Raw genomic sequence first — 16,369 nt, 5'->3', positions numbered from 1 at the left:
CTAAAGAATTTTGGAGGAGATAGATATTAAAATGGGATCATTTAGTCTTCTTTGTTGTCAGATTTTTCTATGGACAAAACTCACATAAAGCAAATAAGGAACTGATTGTATCAGGAGACTTTTCTGAAAAGACCAATCACAAACCCGTTTTCTAGTGTGGGTTTGTTTGCCCCATTCCCTTCCTCCCTGAAATACAACTCAGGAGATTTTGCTCCAGAAATGGGGTGGGCAGACCATGAAATTCCAGAATAGGGTTCCTCAGCCTCCCACAGAATCTTTTTGCAAAACTGATACAGGGACTAGAGATCCCCATCAGAAAGTCTGCAATGAAAGATTTAAATAGCCTGTATCCTAAACCAACAAATCATCAATAGCAATTCCTCACTCTTTTAGATATCATCCTAGTTATTTCTAAATTGAGTAAAAGAAATCTGTTGGGAAGTCTTTGCTGCAGGGTTGCTCTGCCAACTCTCCGGAGCAAATCTAGGCTGTTACCTGTGCAGCAAACTTCAGAAGGAAGGAGGAATTGGCAAAAGATGCCTCCCCCCCATGTCCATTTACAGAGTCCATCCTGGAATCAAACTTTGTGTCATGAGTTGAAGGGCAGCATCCGATACAATCTATTGCTTTTTTTGTTACTCTTTCCCCCTCTTTGAAGCCTGCATTCTCTCCTCCTTTCAACACTGGTTATTCTTTTGCCCATTTCATTTCCTTCTTTTGTGAAGCTGATGAAGCTCGCTGCCAAAGTTGCAGGATAAAGGATATACATTTCTTCCTTCCAGGGGACACCTGGCACTGCTAAGGAAGTGAGGGTAGAAATGTGCCTTTTTCTTTGCCCTCACTGCCCTTGCTATTTTCTGCATCCCTACCTGATTGCTTGTGGCAAACTCTGTGATTTGGGTGATGATAATCTTTTTCATCATCATCTCAGAGACAACAGTGTGTGGTATCATGGACAAAATTGCAGCAGTTTCTATAGCCAACCAGGTAATCCCTGTGATTTTTTTTGGGGGGGGGGATAATAATCTCTTTCATCATCACATCAGAGGCAGCAGTGTGATGTCATGGGCAAAGTAATAGAATCATAAAATTGTAGAGTTGGAAGGAATCGAAAAGGTTGTCTAGTCCAAACCCCTGCAAAGCCAGAATCATAGCCTTTCACAGAGCTTGCCAGAGCCAGCTGGACTAAACAGCAGTGAGAACCAATGAGGCCAAAGGCAATTAAGGTATGGAAGGAGAAGGAAAGTGGTGCTATATCAGAGCAGCATTTGAAACAATCCAATTTTAATAACAAAGAGAGTAAAAAGAAAAAAAAGAAAATGCTGGAAAGAGCTTTTTTAGCACTCTCAAAACCAGGCACTAAATTTGGGCAAATATATAACTCTCAAAAATGCACATCTGTAAAATATTTTCTCTTTACCTCACTGACTAGCAGCCTTAGAATGCTAACAGGCTAGTGAACATTAATTCATCTTCAAATTATACAATTATGCTTTCTCCCATTTCCTAGCAGCTTGGCACTGCTCTCTCTCTTTATTATCGTCATTTATTATTTAAAGTGCCAGTTGCCGGCTCTCCTTTTATAACCTTGTTAATATCCCCAGGGTCTGAGTGTGTATGAGTGACCATAGCTTTCAGATTCTACAGAAGCTTTTTTATATCAGTTGCTTCTAATTCAATTTTAATTCATTTTATTGTAAACCAAACAGTGCCTGTGTTTATGGATAAATCACAGAGGGACTTCTGCTTGCTGATCTATTGCCTAGCTTTGTAATTATTGAAATAGATCTGGTTGTCCAGTAATAATGGTTGCTTAGCCAACACCAGACTGATCCTCCACTGCTAATCTGTTTTGGAAGGCTTTCTTTGCTGGATGGCCTTCAAAACTCTAAGTATGGAAGAACTTATTTAAGAACAAAGAACACCTGTCTTCTCATTCATTGCATGCTACTCACCTGTCACCAAACCAATGGATTCAAGTTACAAGAAAGAAGATTCCAAATGAACATCAGGAAAGACTTTCTGACAGTAAGACCCTCAGAAGGTGGTGGACTTCTTCCTTGGAGGTTCTTAAGCAGAGCTTCAAGGGCCATCTGTCATGGATGTCTTAGTTGACATTTCTACATTGCAAAGGGTTGCACTAGATTACCCAGGGGTACCTTCCAATGCTACAATTCTTGATTCCATTATTGAGCCATTTCACGTTCATTGTTGCATGAAAATTGTCTGTTGTGTGGTAATCAAGCTAATTACGTGGCACTGGTAGTGGATGGCGGGGTGGTGCAGAACTCCATACCTGATCTTCAAGCAGCAAAGTCACTGCTGCTTACCAGAGTGAACCTCTAGGGACATTCGACCAGGAAGAAAAGTGGACAGAGCAACAAATGCGAATTTTACCTTTGTATGTTAGACTGCATTCCAGTCATGGGAAGTCAGCGGTTTCTGCACGCACCCATCCATTCAGGCAATCAGTCATATTATTATAGTTCAAGGACACATTCCAAGCAGGCAAAAGCATGGAGCTAGGTTAGTGAGGGGTGTGACCTAAGGTGGGGGCTTTACACTAAAGAAGGAAGGAAGGAACAAGATTTTTGATATTTATGTGACACACACACTAATCTATAAATTTGTTCACTTCTCTTGCAATCCCAACCCATAGGCATGTGGAAAGCCTCTTGGAATATGTGAATCTTAACAAAATTATTTTAATTTTGTAGGATCTTAACGAAATTATTATAATTTTGCCTAAGCGAGGCCTTCCCCATTCACTCAGAGGAATCAAAGACCTGAATATATAAATATATAAATAACTAGCTGGCCCGGCCACGCATTGCTGTAGCTCTTCCCTGTGATTCTCCCCACCCTGTCCTGATCCATGAACTATCCCACCCCCTCCTCCCCCCCACCCCCACCCAGGTGAGTCCCACTTCCATTCGGCCTAGTCTGTAAAGGCGAGCCAAGGTGTTTTGGAGAGGGAAGGTTTTCTAGCTGCAGTACCAGTGTAGTCGCAGATAGAGGCCGAAGGTTTTATAGCTGTAGTACCAGTGTAGCCGCCACTAGAGGGCGATGTTGTGTAACCTGGTTCTTTTCCCAGCATGCCCGGCAAGGTTTGCTGTGTGGGTTTCGAGCTTCAAAAAATGGGGTTTTACATGCCACAGGTGTGACATCTATCTACGAAACCTGTATATGGTCACTCACATATTCGCTTGGGACGTTGTGTCCAATTGGTCAAGCGGTTTTGGAGAAAAGTGGAGACCAACCCCCATGCCCAGTATATATATATATATATATATATATATATATATATATATATATATGGAGAGAGAGAGAGAGAGAGAGAGAGAGAGAGAGATAATAATCCACCCTAAAACAGTTTTGATGTAAGAAGAGGCAAATGTGTAGTATCACAAGAAGAGTGTGAGGCACCAGATATCCGTGACCTGTAGTTCTGTTATATAAGCAAACAAAGATTCCCTAGCTTGTGATTTTGCTGAAAAGAGGGCAGTTTCAATCCAACCCTGGATCTAGGATAACACTGAAACCACCCTCAATAAGTAGATGGCCATAAGTCACCACCTGCAGATGTCAAAAAGAATCATGAAAATATGATGGGACATCTACATCGGAACCATAAATATTTGCAAGTTAACAGCAAATTTTCCATCTTAGTTTTTTTAAAAATAGACTATAACTGTTGGGGTCCTTAATTTCATTCTCCAGTCACAATGCAGAAGGCTTTTGGGCATAAACCTTATTTACCCAGTTCTTGCCCAAACTATGTTTGTCTGTCTCAGTGATAGGGGTCACTGAATGAAGGCTGTGTGGGGTGTTTTTTTTTTTAAGCTTAGTTAACACTTGTCTCCATTTAATGGGACCACCCAAACCCTTAACATAGCTGTGTTCTTAGAAAAATGCATTAATGCTTCCATTAATTGGGGGAGGGAGCCTCTTCAATTTCAGTGCTTACTATTTTAGATAACTAATTTAAAGCTGTTTAGCTGATACAGATCTTTCACTTTGGGCTAATAAATTGAGATGGGTCAGCGAATGCATGAAAAGAATGATTTTTCTTTTATATTCTTCCCACCCTCCCACCATGCAAATAAATCCAGCACGTAGACAGATTGTTTGAGCTAATCACCGTCTTCTTCAGTATTTGGTTAAGAGATGAACATTGATTATTGGAGACTTCCGGAATATGAAGAGGAATTATAAATGGGGACTGAATAAATCTCAGATACTGTATGGATCAGATTTCGGTCCGTTGGTCATTTTATGTAAAGCTTTGTATTCCAGCGATGTCTCTGTTGTGCAGAGAAGGCCAAGCCTCGCAAGAAAGGCCTGTCACGAATAAGATGGAGGAAAATGGTTTTGTTTCTTACTCCTGACATCTTGGTTGCGCTTTGAATTTCACCTCCCTCCATCTAGAGATGAAACCTATTACTTTGCCTTGCATGCTTAAGTGGAAGATCTTTTTTGCATGTGTGCTTCTACTTCAGGGCACACCAGCGAGGTCCATAAAATATTAACGATGAAAGCTTTGAGAATTACATGTATCCCTGGCTTTACCCTTCTTCCATCAGACCTGGAGCTTCTTCATTGTAACCTATTTTTCACATATGATTGGTCACAGAACTGCTATTGAAACCAAATCAAAAGAGAACTTTGACTGCAGCACGAAAGGGCTTTTCTTTGCAAAGTGGCGTTTATTTGAAATGAGTGTATCACAATCTCAAAGAAAGGGAGAGGGAGAGGCAGTTTTAGGGTGGCACAACTGGTGCAGTTTGACTGGGCACCATGTTGCAGGGAGTGCCAAAACAATGATGTAGAACGGAATGCAAGAGGCATCCGGGGGGAGGGGCGCTGAATTTTAGCATCACACAGGTGCCGCTCAAAATTGAGAACCCAAAGTCTGCCACTGACTTGGGGCACTAAATTCAGGGCCAGCCCTACGGCCAGGCTGGGTGGCGCAGGGCGCCAGGGCACACCCCCCCCCGCCCGCTGTGGAGCTGCACCCCCAGCAGCCGTGCTGTGCACTGCACCCGCCCGCCCGCCCGGTCACACAGCTCCGCCCGTGCAGCTCCGCCCGCCCGCCACGCTGGGAAATGGAGTGGGGTGGGGGCGCTGGAGGGATCCGTTGCACCACGGCGCCAGGGCGCCAAATATACTTAAGACGGCCCTGACTAAATTCCAGGGGAGGGAGAGAATTCATATTCTGGTGAAGGACGTTGATACAGACCATTGCTCATGGCACCCAGTTTGCATTAAGTTCACTTTTAAAGGCTAATCTACCTCATTCACACCTTCTGAAACAATACCTGAATCAATGCACAATCATCTTTTTGAAATTCACACTGCCCTGAATTTTGCAATGCAGTTCTCCAGCGAAGTCATGTGCCCAAAAGTGCACAAATTAGGGAGAAGTATGCATAAAAACAACTAACTAATGCATAAATGTGGGAACATGGTGGTTCCCCCCCAAAAAACTCAGGTTTTAGGGAAAATTGCATACAAGCAAATTAGGAGAAATTCAAACTAAAATCCTTCAATACACTGTGGCTTAATTCCAGACACCAATATCCTCTATTTCAGGCTTACCCCATTGTTTTAGCCAGATTATGACTCTTTCCCTTTCTTTTATTATACTAGGCAACAACCACTTCTTTTCTCTGTGTCACTTTCTTTCCTAAGAGCTGTTTGGTTTCTACCCCAATTATTAACATTATTCTTTTAAACAAAAACAAAGGCAGGAACCACGAGAGCTGCCTTACCCAGTGTCCGACTATGTGTCCATCTAGTCAAGTATTGTCACGTTGTGGGGCAACAGTTTACTGATGGGTGAGGGACTCATTCAGAAATCACACTCTGTTGATTATACACTGGGCACCAAAAGAGTCCGAATTTTGTAATCAGGCATTGAAGATAGTGAAGTGTTTTATGATTGGCAGGCAAAACACCTCCATTTGCTGATCTTAATTCTGAAACAAGCCAGGGGTGGTGGTGATCATTCACTAATTTGTATCCTTCCCTGAATGATAATAGTATTCTTGGTGATTAGACCGACACCATTTTATCACCTCAAAACTTGGCAGGGAAAAGAGAATTCGCAATGAACTTCCCAATCAGATAGTTCTGCTGGGCAGGCATTTATCTGTTGCAGGTGTCTTGCACAGAAGCAGAGGTCACAAGGGCTGCTTTTAGTGGAAGAATAATGGCTGGTTTGCATAGCTGGCAAAATATATAATACTAGTTCTCTTTTAATGTGCACTGACATAGTCTGTCTGTTCAGGGCAACCCAGAGCAGCATTTCCTTTAAAGGCCGGTTCCGAGATAATGCACTTGGTCCACAGAGGAATACCGGCAAAGGAAAACACTTTGCAAACCTTATGTCAGAATGACATTGCTTTGTTGTTGTTTAGTCGTTTAGTCGTGTCCGACTCTTCGTGACCCCATGGACCATAGCACGCCAGGCACTCCTGTCTTGCACTGCCTCCCGCAGTTTGGTCAAACTCATGTTCGTAGCTTCGAGAACACTATCCAACCATCTCGCCCTCTGTCGTCCCCTTCTCCTAGTGCCCTCAATCTTTCCCAACATCAGGGTCTTTTCCAAGGATTCTTCTCTTCTCATGAGGTGGCCAAAGTATTGGAGCCTCAGCTTCACGATCTGTCCTTCCAGGGAGCACTCAGGGCTGATTTCCTTAAGGTTTGATCTTCTTGCAGTCCATGGGACTCTCAAGAGTCTCCTCCAGCACCATAATTCAAAAGCATCAATTCTTCATGGTCCAACTCTCACTTCCATACATCACTACTGGGAAAACCATAGCTTTAACTATACGGACCTTCGTCGGCAAGGTGATGTCTCTGCTTTTTAAGATGCTGTCTAGGTTTGTCATTGCTTTTCTCCCAAGAAGCAGGCGTCTTTTAATTTCGTGACTGCTGTCACCATCTGCAGTGATCAAGGAGCCCAAGAAAATAATGAAATGTCATTGCTTAGGGGAATTAAAAACAAAGAGGGGAACTCATTGGGTTTTTTTCTAAGGAAAACAATACGTAAGAAAAAAATAAAGATTGCTGAGCCCAAATCTTGCTTATCTTGGAATACATGAATGAGAAATGTCCTGAGAAATACCACCAGTCTTACTGAAGTTAGTTTTGCTTCCCTCAAAATGTGCTGGATGCTTTGACCAAGGGAGAATCTTTAAATTCATCTTGGCCCCCCCCGCCCATTATGAGTAAAATTTAGTGCCAATTCCAGTTCCATTTCTTATTAGCATTGTATTTGAGTGGTAGGCTTCATTTGCACAATAAATTTAAATGCCCATTCCCTGCACCAAATAATCCTAGCAACAGAAGTTTGTTAAGGGTGCTGAGAATTATAGTCCTGTAAAGGGTAAATCATAGTTCCCAGGATTGTGGTTTGTGGGAGAAGATGTGATTTAAATGTTTGCCCAGTCAAAGTTACTCAGCAAGAGTGTTTGGGATTCCTCCTAACCCAGTTCATTGAATTCAGAGGTGTTGGAATCGATCATCATTTAGGGGTCATATATGGGCCGTATTCCAATTGTTTGAAGACAAAGGGAACCACTCTTTTACTCATCCTCTGCAATCTGTGTAGTCAATGGTAGATAAAATAGCCTATTCATACCATCCATACCCCATTTATCCATTCACTCACTTTTCACTGTCCCCACAATTAAAATTTGAAAGAATTCATAATCCAGTTTATCACCAGCAAAGGGAAAGTCACAGTTTTGTGAATAACTGAAGGTAGATTCCCCCCCCACCTTATGAAATAATTGGGTTAAGCTATGCAATGGACTACAGATCAATTATGTGCCTTTCTGTGAATTTGCAAAGACCATAATGAGGTTGATTCACTAGATGAGTATGAATATCACATCACTTGAAATATTCATGGGAGACTCATTGTAGGTAACACATCCTTCTAACTATCTCTCTCACTCTCCTCTAGACATGCCAAATGAGAAATAACTGTGTTGCTTATTGAAACATGAAGTTTTCAGCATATAGTCTAATGCCTTCAGGCAACAAATTACCTAGTTTGTAAAGTAGCAGTTCACAGTGATGTATTAACATGATTAAAATAAATCTGGGCACATGTGGATAACTCACACGAGTATTAACAGGTTATGCAACTGGAAATGCTAGCAGATACAAAGGCCCTTGGGGTGGATTTCTTACTGCAATGGAAATATTTTGGAAAACATTGTCTGCTGTTGTAGATGCTGTTATACTAAAGAATCATCAGTAAATAGGGAATACCTAATCACTGAGCAGCTTTATAAAAGTGTCAGGCTTTTCCTGCAGGTGCCTTGCCCCATGATAAATGACTAAAAATAAGTCTTAGAAATCAATAATTTCACCCTATATAACTTGAGAAGCTAATGGTACTCACCGTGTGATATCTTTTACATTTAATATTGGCAGCTCTGCACATCCAAGTCACTAAAACTGATCGTTAAGCGAGACCAAGAAGGAACACCTGCGGAGTGCATAGGTTTGGTTTTTTTCCTCCTTCCTTTTGATCAGCACTTAGGCACCGAAAGTCAAGATGCTCTTTCTATCTAAAACCCCCACAGCAGAAAAACCAGAATGGTTGGGGGCGGAGAGAAATCAAAAGAAGCACACTTACCCAATGAACACACCAAAGCTATAGAAACTAGATTGCACCTGCTCCAGCTCAGACATTTGACAACAAGAGACAAATTGCAAATGGAAAATGTTATTGGGTATATTCATTCCAGTTGTTGACTTGAACAAGTAGTAATAAAACCAAAGCTGGAGCTCTGGTTCTTACATCACCGTTCTCTACTTTCAGGCTGTATGTTACTTGAATTCTCCCCTCCTTTCTTTTTGCATTTGGAGGTGCAGTTCTATCCTGGTGTATACCTGCATGACAGTCCGTCTTGAATTTATTGATCAAAGAAATGTCACACATTTACTGTCGATGGTCCTGGTTTCCATGGCTATGGCAATATGTTTGATTTTTGTTCTTTCAAGTTACCCAACATCAGAACAATTGTAAGTCAGGTGCAGTGGTTAGACTAGGACTTGGGAGACTGTGGTTCAAATCCCCACACAGCCATGAAGCTCACTAGACCATCTTGGGTCAGTCACAGTCTCTCAGCTTCACCTCATAGGGTGATTGCAAAGAGGAGGAGGATCACCATGGGATGTCACCTTGAGCTCCTTTAAGGAAAGGTGGGATACCATCACCATCACCATCATCCTCATCTCATTCTCCCTACATCATGCAAGGGAAGAAATTGTAGTCCCTAAAGTTTGCAACTTGTTCTAATTGGATCACTTGCATTTGCTGCCTTCACAAACTTATATCACATTTACTGTCTTAATAGAGCCATTTATGTTGTTGCCTTCTAGGCTAGCTGCAGAGATGGATCCCGTAGCAAAATAGGCAGATGGTGCATTTTAATTCATTAGTAAGTAATTATTTGGATGAAATGTGTAGCAAAGTGACACAAGGCATATGAAGACAAAAATTATCTATGCTCCATCTGCAATATATTCATTATTATTTTTTAAAAAAATGCCAAGTCCTTCATTTACTTTGTAGACTACAGGATTTGTCTGCTAATTTTGGACATCATTTTTTCTGAATAGTCTTTGTCATTCTTTTTTGCATTGCTGCTACTGCTGACAGTGATGTTTGTTCAGACTCAGAAAAACTCCACCTGAAAGAGTGTGAATTAACCTTCATGTATAAGCTTTGATATATGATTTATTCAGTTTGATTGAAAAATGGAGGTAGAATTTCAAGTCTTTAGTGCAAACTTACCCAAGGGTTAGATAGCACCTTATCGTTCCAGTGGATAAGAACAAATATTTATGTGTATCACATCTTCTTTCATATCTATGGAATGGAATATAATTTATTACTATGGATTTTATGTGAAGCTACGGTGTAAGATTTCAGCAAGAAACAGCCCTGAAAGAATAATCTCTTGCAATATCTTTCCTCAGAAAAACAACCATGGGTGTATGTAAACAACCATCCACCTTTTCACTTTGAAAGGTTCATAGCTCAGGGCTAGAGCGAATATTTTGCACCTAGGAGGTCCCAAGCTCAAACCCTGGAGAACTGCTACCAGTGAGAGTCAACAATACTGAATTAGAAGGACCAATGGTCTGATCACAATACAGAGCAGCTTCCTATGTGCCTATGCGTATTAAAAATGAAACCTAATGAAACGTGTGAATGAGAAACATGGCTCAATTCATGTTCTTAACCCACCTACATTAATCCTCACTGCCATCTGAAAGACAGCAGCTGGTGTTCCAATATATTCAGTTTTGTATAGATGCTTGTCTCATCTTCCTCCTCTAACAGTAGAACATTGGCCTCGGATATGGGCACAATTCCAGTTTAGTCCCATTATTTGCAATCTGCTGAGATAACTGCTGGCATGCCTTCTCCTTGAGGTTTATTCACTGGGTGAATAAGCTCGGGGACAGGGATGTTCCTCAGCAACTATGCCTATTTGAAAACTCTTCTTTTGCCACCTTCAAAATGGAGGCACGCTGATGAAAATCTAATATTCCGCCTTATTGGAAAAGGATATTATCTCAATTACACTGCCGCAAATGAAATCCCAATCTGTTCTGCTATGTACAAATTAAAACATCTCGAACATGGTTTTCATTGATCCCCACAGAGCATAAGAACTGATGATATATATATATATATATGGAAAGCCCTGTGCAGTGAAGGGTGTCTAAGAAATGATACTTTGGATTTTAAAACAGCATTAGATGAGAGTGAGATTTCTTAGTTATACATGAAAGACTTTATCTCAATGTATAATTAATCTGTTTAAAGCAAAAAAAAAGCTTTTCGTGGATAAATTATGGATCTTTGTAATGCTACTCTGACACTGAAATATATTGTCAGGCTTGGGTATAATGTGAGACAAATCAGATTTGGTGTGTGTGTGTGAGAGAGAGAGAGGGAGCAGTATTTCCAATTATATGCACAGGGATGCCATTTCACTAGAGGAGAATTACAATTCAGTCCTTGTGTTGGGCATGGCAGGCTCACAGCAAGATTCATAGGTATGCGGTTGGGTTTATTTATTTTTCTGTTTATTTTTTAAAAACAACAACAACAACAACAACAACAACAACAACAACAACACTGCCTTCCTCTCTTAGTTATCAAGGCACTTAATACCAGGGCTGTTTTTCAGCCAGAACTCAGTTACAGCACCTCTCAGGAGGGCACCATTTTCATTGTAAGAGAACAAGGGAGGTGTGTGTGGTGAGTTCTTACATCTCTTTTTCTAGAAAAATATCACTGCTTAATATAATTATTAAACTGATGCTGCTGTGCTAACAGATTATCCAGCATTTATTTTGACCGTTTTCTATCAATTTGTAAGGAAAAATTATTGCATTTGAAAATTATCAAAGAGAAGAGAAAACTTTGATAAAATTCACATAGGTGGAGAGCAGGGTTTTGTTGTGCTTGTCTCAGCTCTGAGGTGCTTGAGGGGTGTCTGTGAGTGTCCTTTAAAGCTTCAGATCGACTCACCATTGGTCTGCTCTTTGGAACCTTCCTGAGTGCTTGCATTTCAGTCATACCTCAGGAGAAGATATCATGACCTAACTCCTCCTATGGGGCTTTTTCAGATCAGGAAGCTTAGGTAGCGAGGAAAGCTGCAGAGTGCTAGAGAAATGTTTACTGGAACATAAGACACATACACTGCCCTTAAACACCTCACAATGGCCAAGGTAAGCAAAAAAAAAAAAAAAACACCCTGCACTCACTGAAATTCCTGAGAAATTATAAAGATTCTATGAATGAGACAGAAACATACAAACTTGTTTCACAGAAGATGACAACATGATAGAAACTGGTGGACAGATTTCAGCACAGCACAGTAGGCTACTAAACTAATCACATACAAACAATGTAGATTCCTTTCTTTAAAAGTTGGTGTTTAGGACTACAATTCTCATCAGATAAAATGAGTTCCATCCTAAAACATCTGGAGGGTAGCAGCTTGGGGAAAGCTGATAATATTCTAGTGCATGATACAAAAATCTCTGGTTTTCTTTTCCAAAGGATATGTTAATGATTCAGTTCAAGCTAGCTCAGGTTTGAGAATAGATATGAATGCAAGCACATGATACCAACCATGATACAAGTGGAACATCCACTACAACAGGTTAAAACCTTAAAGTATAGCAATTAATGTCACTGTGTGAATGTAAAACATCTCACTGTAATGAGACATAGTAATGTAGTCTTGTTAAAATACAGTAGACCTAATGACACTTGTCTTTTCTCTCCCCTTTCCATTTTTTTTATCATATGAAATTACAATGGGAAACCTGTAAACAGGGATCAGCTTCTCCTTTACTTTTCATATTATTCTTATAAATTAGTTGAGCTTACGTTTGGCAAGCTATGGAATACATTCAGAGTCCTTTGCTTTGATAATATGCCAAATAAAACAAAACAAAATAATTATTGAATGCAGGTCAGTGAGCCAAGACTGCAGCCTGCTAAGGAAAGCAACATTTTATATTTGGAGACTTATTAATTCTTTTTAATCCCTTTTTTACTTCCTGAACCCTCTGGCTGCCATGACTTTGCAGTAATCTGGGAGAGAAGAATCCAGTACTGTAGATGAGATTGTAGATCAGGGTTTCAGGTGGTTGTGGGCAATAGAGTATCAGTAAGTTGCCTTTTGTGTCACCCATTGAGCACCCCCTTCCCTCTACCCACCACGACCTCCCTTTTCTGCCCCTCCTTTCCAATCCTGCCTTTCCCCTCCTGCCACACCCCTTCTGTCTTTGGCCCTTCACCCATAAAACTAAAGCAAGTATTCTCCAATATAACAGCCCCCTATTGTCAAAGAAATCTGCCCTGAGTGCTCACTGGAAGGACAGATCCTGAATCTGAGGCTCCAATACTTGGGCCACCTCATGAGAAAAGAAGACTCCCTGGAAATGACCCTGATGTTGGGAAAGTTTGGGGGCACAAGGAGAAGGGGACGACAGAGGACGAGATGGTTGGACAGTGTTCTCGAAGCCACCAACATGAGTCTGGCCAAACTGCGGAAGGCAGTGGAAAACAGGAGTGCCTGGCATGCTCTGGTCCATGGGGTCACGAAGAGTCGGACACGACTAAACGACTAAACAACAACAACAACATTATCAAAGAAAAACCAATGCAAACCTTTGAAATCGATTGCCTTTTAGAGCTTTTCTGTAGGCCTGTACAGGGAGTGTACAGTTCCCTGCCAACTTTAAAATCGGGCAGTGGAAATTGTTGTGCTACTCTGCTGTGATTAGCATCTAACGGGATGAAAAGTGGAGAATTACTTTTGGTTTTTGTTTGCAAATGCCAGGCTACTCGTTAATATGCTTTCCCTCAACAAGTAAGCAAATTTTGACATATGCATTGGAAATCATGCCTCAGATCTGGTGAGAACTCGACTGGCACCTCCATGTTAGAGCTGAGATTTGTGAGAATGCTGTGCTGCCAAAATGGGCTGCTGCCAATCACACATTGTCCAACTGTGCAACTGATGGCAGCTCCAGACACTCTAAAGACACACATGTAAGAGCTGTCCCGGGCCAGCTTGTTTTTGTAGCCCTTGATCCCTCTCAATACACATGAATGCTCCAGGGTTTTCCAACTCCCTTCTATGCAGAGAAGTCCCCAGAAAGCACACTGGGAGAGTTTGGGAGGAAATGTCCTTCATGCAGCAACATAGAAAAGCACCACAGTTATGTAGCACCCAAATGGCCCTTGGTTCAAAGTTTATGAAAGTATTTTAGAAATACTTTTTGTAGAAACTTGGTGGGTTTTAAAAGATCTAACTATGTTCCATGTGCTTTTTCTAGCACAATTGATTCTATGCACCATGTATCCATGAAGTCCAGGGCCCTCTTGGGAAATAATGTAAAATAGATTAGGGGATTAAACATGAAGAAATTGGTTTCCACTGGCTATATTATTAATCTTTTTCTAAAATAAGTTTTTCATTAAGACCTTTTATTGAACGCCCTGACAGAAGCTTCCTGATCAATAAAGGAATTCATTCCAAAAAGAAAAGGGGGGGGTGGATAGAAAATGATGCACATGGAATTGGCTCTAGGTTAATACATAGATTTAAAAATTAGTTTATTCTCCAAAGAAAAACCAATTGGCAGTGAGTTTCCATGGACTCAAAGCAACATAATGGAATGTAAATCGCTTTCAAAGTGCTGACTCTCTTGCACACTTGTTTAATGTGGAATATATTCAATTCTGTGTGGATGTAATGCATACCAAATTTATCTTGGTGGTGTCTGTTTAAAAATAATAGGTTCTACACTGGACTCATTAAACTGATAACTATTAAGTATATTCGTTGAACAGATGACACTGGATCATCTCTTGTGCAATCAGATGGAGTACAATAGGATTGGCTTGGTTTCTGCAAGGGCAGGGAGTGCATAATTGTAAAATGGATTTCATTGCCCCAAACGTCAGCTTAATTTAGCTTTACTATGGAGAAATAAATATGTGAAGCTTCTAGAACGAATCACTACAGCTACAATGATGAGGGCCGGCCCAATATTATGGCACATGAGGTGAACAAAAAAGAAGGGTGTTTTCCGCCCTCCCCTCCCCTGGGAAGAAGGTGTGAGTGAAGATCTACATCAGGAACAAGAGTGGGAGGAGACCAGTAGCCCCTCCTATTCACCAAGAGGCTGCTGTAGAAGTAGCACGAGGGGCATGCCAAGGAGTAAGTAGGCTCATCTGACGGCTTCAGTAGCAGCAGGTGAAACATTTACTGGAGGCGCGATCCTGCCACCGGCGGCAGTTACCTCATTTTGTCGCATGCACTCAGAGTTTGGGATCCTACATTTTTGTTCTTTCTTTGAAGGAGAGTTCCGTGCCCGGGACTATAGTCTGCAGTAATGGAACTGGGTTAAGTGTCAAGCCCCACCCAGCACAGGATTTGAGTGCTGGCTCTTGAAAAGGTTGTAGTTGTAGAGCAATTGTAAAGCTAATTTATGGGAAGTGTTGACAGGTGTTGTGATCATTCATTTATGGTGTGACTCATTCCTTAGGGGTGATTTTATAAATGCTCCATGCCCTTAAAATAAGGATAGAATAGAAGATGACATATGCACATGACAATCAATGAAAGGCAAATCAATTAAAATGTCAGATGAAAGATGTGCGCAAAGGCAATTAAAAGAGTGACAAAGTGTAGTGGTGTCTGCAAATAAAGATTACACTTCAAAATGGGTCAAGAACTTCGAAGTAAATGAGAATGTGGACTTTAGGAAGGTGTCTGCCCTCAGTTCACTTTTTAATGCTTCTACCATTAACAGAATAAACTCCTGGCACTGCTTCTATTCGGGGGCAGAAATAATCCACTCATCCCTACATTTTCTGGCATTATTCCCATAATACGTTTCTTCTTAGCCACTTGATGACATTTTCCTGTCTGTTGTATATTGGTAACAAATGTTCTGCTCCTTGCTGATAAATATTATCAAGCTTTCTCCATGGGACAAAGAGTAATTTTACTGGAAGTCTACATGGGACCATGGACCACAGTTTAATTTGCCTTCATTTCCAGTTCAATGCCAACAATAGCTGAAAAATTAGGTCCTATATTTGTAAATGCATATATTATGGAAAAACTATGGCAGAATATTGAACACCTTCATGTACATTTCCTATTTTCCTTGTGAAGGATTGTGTTGCTCAGGTGGGTATTTTTTAGCATCCTCCCACTGTCTGGAGTTGTCAGTTGGTGAAGGTGAGATAGAGCATAACCCCGAGGGCATCGTGTGCAGTCTTTTAAGAGCAAAAGTAGAAACATAAATTGGCCAAGCACAAAGGAAGGCGACCATAGCTGCTGACAAGTGCAAAAGGTTGATGCTATTTCAAGAAGAAGAATTTGCAAAGTACTGGAAGCAAGTTCACAAGTACTGCAACAGTCTCTGAATGATTTCGTAGGTGGGACATGCCACTTGCTTTTGATGAGTATTTGTTAAAGCTAAATGATGCTTGCTATTCGTTTTACAGCCCAATCCTAACCGTGTTTACCTCAGAACAATTTCCATCAATGCAATGCTACTTCCAAATTAGTATGCTTAGGACTGCAGTGCTAGGATTCTTGATGCTGGTAATTAAGCAGGGTTAAGACAAAACCAATTATTTTGTACAAATGTTGAGCTGCATCAAAAGCCCCACACCCTTCTGACAATTTCCCACAGTGTCTGTGACTGTGTTTGCAGCCTTGTTCCAGCTTCTTCTCAGTTTCTTTCTTAGTTGGGTTTGTTTGTCTTCAGGGGCATTGTTAGGCAGGCCAATACA

General features: G+C 41.0%; 1 protein-coding gene across 9 annotated transcripts in view; it reads left to right on the top strand.

Moving 5' to 3' along the window:
* The window catches only part of MGAT4C (MGAT4 family member C), a 314,043-nt gene that overhangs the window by 286,024 nt on the left and 11,650 nt on the right, over window positions 1-16,369 (top strand). The window lies entirely within an intron of this gene.

Source organism: Zootoca vivipara, chromosome 9 (genome assembly GCF_965207765.1).
Source record: "Zootoca vivipara chromosome 9, rZooViv2.hap1.1, whole genome shotgun sequence".
Classification (NCBI taxonomy): domain Eukaryota; kingdom Metazoa; phylum Chordata; class Lepidosauria; order Squamata; family Lacertidae; genus Zootoca; species Zootoca vivipara.
The sequence above is the reverse complement of the archived record's forward strand: the minus strand, read 5'-3'. Positions and strand labels throughout refer to the sequence as shown.